The sequence below is a fragment of the Rhodnius prolixus genome, unplaced genomic scaffold, assembly GCF_049639745.1.
Source record: "Rhodnius prolixus isolate KJV_2025 unplaced genomic scaffold, Rpr scaffold_4, whole genome shotgun sequence".
In the NCBI taxonomy this organism is placed as follows: Eukaryota; Metazoa; Arthropoda; class Insecta; order Hemiptera; family Reduviidae; genus Rhodnius; species Rhodnius prolixus.
The window spans coordinates 19,010,202-19,016,201 of NW_027411614.1; positions in this window are offsets into that span (position 1 = coordinate 19,010,202).

Here is a 6,000-nt window from a genome sequence, read left to right on the forward strand (position 1 = left end):
TGATGTTGTTCAATGGGTAGATGGGTGAGCAGTTTGCTTTCAAATTGTTACATCTGCAATTAATTTGCATCAGTTTGTAAACGTTTCTGACTTGTTCAGCGTTATGGCGTTTGTGAGTCCGTTTTTGTTTTATAGACAATTTGTGCTATTAGCAAATGTTTTTCAACTGTAATTTTCTTGTTGGCGGCGAGGTTGATAGAGACCTGACAGTAGTAAGTCAAATAGGGTTAGAGCTGGCTTTGTGTATTGATAGCAATTTTGGAATATAATATATGCGTATGTATTTGTACGATATGTGAACTAAGTTCAATTGAAAGACTTTTCCGTCTGTATGAATAATAACAGAGACCTCGAAGAAGCCGAGTTAAAGAACTTCCAACCCTGGATTTTTGCTATACATTTGATACTCAAAAGTAACATTAAACAATATATATTGGTTTTAGTGACCGTAAAAATGTAATATTAAGGATTCAAATTGGCGAGGAATCGGTCCAAATAAAAACAACTCTTTTTTTGCCAACGTTTTGACAAATAGATTGCCTTCTTCAGGGCTTGGATATTACAAATAAAGGCAATCTATTTGTCGAAATGTTAGCAAAAAGACGAGTTGTTTTTATTTTGACCGATTCCTCGCCAATTTGAATCCTTAATATACTTATTATTAAACAATCTTAGACAATGCTGTTGAAAGTTTGGCATTTTAAAGTTGAGCTTAACTTCAATCCTTCCCTATAAACCGTTATAAATCAAGTTTCCTGAAAATGAAAGTAATAGAGCTTACTATTTTGTAAGTTTAAAAAAAAACATGAACTTTTTTCATCGAAATAATCGCTAAAAACTTAATCTAAACCGTACAATACTTTTTCACTTTTGGTCACAGTGCCATATTTGCATTAACTTTGCATTTTCGAAAAATATTTGATTCTCATTAATATTATATCAGTTATAGGTCCACCCAACACCAGCGATCATCAAAGTAGTCGATATCGACTCCTGGGAATCGATATAATATAATTAAGGATCGATTCCTTCTAGAGGGACGATGAATACCAATGCTATTCAATCGCAAATATATTCACTCAACGAAGTATAATAATACGATTTTGTTTATAAATGCCATCTGTAATTACAATATAGGGCATTGCTAAGCTATGAGCCTTACCTGTTAAATAGAGCGTTAGTCTTCCTCTTTCAATTCAACACACCTTTCAATTAATCTCAAATTTATTCAACTTTGATTTTGTCAACTCAGTCTTTTTGCCAACGTTTCGGCAAATTTATACCTTCTTCAGGGCGTTGCTATGCGGGTTGTAATTTTCTGTAACTAAACCAACCCGTTCTAAAGAAGACAATAAATTTGTCGAAACATTGGCAAAAAAGATGGAGTTATTTTTTTTTTGTTCTGGACCGATTCCTCGCTAATTTGAATCCCTAATATTTGGCTGCTTATTTAGAAACATTCTCTAAAACATTTTAGCGGCCACCAACCTGTGGCAAAGGAAAATATTATTCTACTCTTTCCTTTAAATTTATTTTTATTCTCAGTTAAAAAGTTCTCTTCTAAAGATATCTTTTATTGACAAATAGTTCAAGTTTGATTAATAGCTTCTATAGTTGTTCCGTGTCTTCCATCAGTAAGAATCAAAAATTATAAGAGATTCACTGATAAGTCAGTCCGTAAATAAAAAGGAAAAAGAAATTGATGGTAACTAAAAATAAAAAAATAATGGATATCACCATTTCACCAACAGTGATTCTTCTAACTGTTTTTTGTCCGCGCCGTAAAAGTGTTCGACAATGAAACTGATAATTGTTAAAGGCATAAAAAAAAAGCCTAACACGGAATTTTATTGGCGGCCATTATTATTAAAACCTAATAAATTGCCCGCAGTAGGAAATTTGTATTTATTTTTTTAAAATTTGTCTCTTTTTCTAGCAATAGTAGATATAACAGCTATTCGGGTATAAATTTATAACAGATAAATATATGTAAGCTTCACATGCATATGTAATAAATTGTTTTCAATGGCCAGCTAATTGAGGCGAACGGAACAGGTGTTGATCACACCTGTAGATGTTGAAAAGAATTATTTACAGTGGCACAATCTTTTCACTTCCGTTTGAAGAAAAAAAAATAAATAAATAAATCTAGTTTCAAAGCCACTCACTTGCCGTTATGAAAAAGTCGAAAATCATTAAAACCGCAACTTTTTATTTAGGTATATCTAGCTTAGGAAATATTATGTGCGCGTGCGCGTGTGTAGTGTGAAAGGGAGAGAACATAGACGAAATTGTGTTGGCATGACAACAGTCAGATAATAAAATTCAAAATCTTGAGTAACTTTCACGATGTTCTTGGGGTTGTAAAGGAATTTTAGCAAAACACCCTCTTATTTATGAACTGTTCACTTTATCTCGATTAACTCAATTTAAATAAATAAATAAGTAAATAAATAAATGGTGAAATGCTATGAAATAATGTACATTCTTTTTTAAAATTCCGTTTATAATATAAATTCAAATAAATTTGCCGACATCATTCAGCGCCTGCTACTGAATTTGAGTTGAATTATTGCAACGATTTACAATAGAGTCCAGAGTTAATCAAAAGGCTTCTAAAATATAGATTATTTATTATTCAATAGCCAAAACATTTTTGTCGTTTAATGGTGTTAACCTTCATTATTTGAGAAATTTATTATAAATATAAAAAGCTATGACTGAACCATGTACTTTGACACTTCTATTTAAGATATTTCAAAAAGTTGAGTTAACCAGTTTGTGCAATGAACGGCTCATATGTGGGTGGTAAGACTGTGTAAAAGTATAGAAATATCGCTAAGATGTACGAGGGTCGTTTGAAAAGTCCGTGCAAAAATAAAAACTGCTTAATTTTTTGGGGGGAACCTTTTTTATTTTTCAACAGTCCCCTTTTAAGCTTATACACTTCGTCCAACGCTGCTCTAGTTTGTTGATCCCTTCCGAATAATAGGATTTGTCCAAGTCTGAAAAATAGCCATTCGTTTCTGCAATCACCTCCTCGTTTGAATAAAATCTTTTTCCCGCCAGCCATTTCTTCATATTGGGGAACAAATAGTAGTCAGAGGGAGCCAAGTCTGGAGAATAGGGGGAATGTGAAACGAGTTGGAACCCTATTTCCACCACAACTGCTGAGGTGTGAGCTGGTGCGTTGTCGTGATGGAAAAGGACTATTTTGTGGGCCAATCGTGGGCGTTTTTCTTACAGCTCGGTTTTCAAACGGTCCAATAACGATGAATAATATGCACCTGTAATAGTTTTACCCTTTTCCAGATAGTCGATGAGGATTATTCCTTGCGAATCCCAAAAGACAGCCGCCATAATCTTTCCGGCCGAAGGAACGGTCTTCGCCTTTTTTGGCGCAGATTCCCCCTTGGTAACCCATTTTTTAGATTGTTCTTTGGTCTCAGAAGTGTAGTGATGTATCCATGTTTCATCCACAGTGACGAAACGACGCTTAAAGTCCTGCGGATTCTTCTGGAACAGCTGCAAACCGTCCTTGCAACACTTCACACGATTTCGTTTTTGGTCAAGCGTGAGCAATCGCGGCACCCATCTTGCGGATAGCTTTGTCATGTCCAAATGTTGATGCAAAATATTATGTACCCGTTCATTCGAGATGCCCACAGCACTAGCAATCTCACGCACCTTCACTCTTCTGTCATCCATCACCATATCGTGGATTTTATCAATGATTTCTGGAGTAGTAACCACAACAGGGCGTCCAGAACGTTCAACGTCACTTGTGCCCATATGGCCACTCCGAAAATTTTGAAACCACTTATAAACTGTTCTAATCGAAGGTGCAGAGTCACCATAATGTTTATAAAGCTTCTCTTTAGTCTCCTGAGGCGTTTTGCCTTTCATAAAGTAGTGTTTAATCAACACACGAAATTCTTTTTCGTCCATTTTTTGAAAATCACTCGACTTCCTCGATTCAAACGAATGCCAAACACAAAGAAATAGACCGATCTGGCTGAAACTTGGTGTGTGTTCTTCCAAGAGATGCTACTAACTAAACATAACCTCGATACGCGCCAGTAGTGCTATCTCTCTGACTTTGCACGGACTTTTCAAACGACCCTCGTAAGCACCAATGTCCACCGAATTCATTTGAAAATCAATTCTCACGAAGATATGTTTCAAGTATTACGGTAGCTACTTGTTTCACCAAAGTTTAATAACAACTATTTTCTCTGATTTTCCAAAGTTAAGGCATTTAGATGGAAAGCATAATGAGACCATTTTCCTTGCAAATTGTTTGAAACTAAAACCAGTAAAAAATTACATTTCTATCCACCATTTTTTCTGAGTAATAATTAACTAGTTATCAATAAAATGGATTTAATCAGAACAGAAAATATTGTGAACTATCATTTATATAGTACTTCGGAAGTATTAGCATTTGAAATATCTGGAACATAATGTCTTTTAGATGGCTGACATTGCTTAAATATTTCCTTTTGAAACTGATCCAATGGTATTCATATTTCCATATTCATAAGTATCTTTGCTTAACTTGAATAACTAATTCCTAACCTTTCAACTAATAACTTCAGCTTCTTAGTTTGTATGGCAGAGAATGCGTTTAATTTAACTCTAGTAAAGTGTGATCTTAATATTAGATAAATAAAATAAAAGAATATTTTTATACAAAATGAATGTAAACTCAAAAATTATTGTAGTGGCATTGGCGCAGATGAGAAATTGTAATTTTGCCAATCGCTTGTAAGGAAGCTGTCCATAAACTAGCTAACGAAAACATAATATCTCTGCATGCTTTCCATGTTCAAAGTTGTAAGCTTCGTTGAATGTTTATTCTTTAATTCTCTGTTTATTTAAAGAAATAATTGTACCATACCGTTAAATTGAAGTTGCATTTTGCTCCGTAGAAAGTTTATTTGGTTCATACTTTCAAATTCAACCCAATGCAAGTACACTCACTTACTCCGATGATGTAGCCATCTTCTATCTTCATTTTGTCCCAGGACATCCTTTTCTTGCAGCAACACTTATACTCTCTGGACTATTTGGTAGTAAAACGTAAAATAAAATTAAAATGTTCATAAATGACAGAATATAACTTGGAAGACTTGCCTTCCAAAATTTTCAAAATCTGATTAAAACTCAAATACCCTATGGCTCTAAATTGACAAATAACTAACATGTAACGACTATTATTTAAAAACCTTATTACTTACTAGCGCGATTACTTGATAGACGTTTAAAAGTAACACTGACCAACAAATTATTGATTATTTCGCTCTGCAGAAACCGACTAGGTTCTAAAGAATGGAGAACAGCCAAGAATTTCCTATACCTGCAGCCTTCTGCCATGACAGACCACGATTCTGCGCCGAACTTATCTCTACCTTCAGAACAATCCATTAAGTACTTAATTTCATCACACTCTCTCTCTCTGGAAATTATAATTCATTAGTTCATCCAGCTCACATCTCTTGCCGACCCGAAAGTCGTAATCGACGTCCGAAACAGCGCAGGCTGCGCCATTTCCTCGGTGATAAATGTCCGTCATTAAATATTTATTTTGGAGACGAATCTCTTTCACTCCTCTTTCGTCAAAAGATTTACCAATTACAGGAAAATGTTTTTTGGAAACTTATTCATTAATCCAGAAGTAAGAAAGAATAATGACATTTTAGTCATTATTCTAGTCCTCGGGACTAGGTTATCTTCAGGTCTTATTGGCAATATAATATTTTTACATTGTTATCGTAAAGTTGTGTGCCTTCTGTCCTGTCTGTTATTAATTCTGCTCTAGAAGCCCTGAAGGCGAAGTAGTCGAAAGCTCAGCAAAGTAATAAAGGGAAGTATGACTGAAATTGACGTTATTCTTTCTTACTTCTTTAATAATAAATAAATTAATTAGTTCCCAACGTCCTCAGAACTGTAATTAAATTAATTATACTGAAATCAGCTCAAAGTAAAGATTTTATAGCA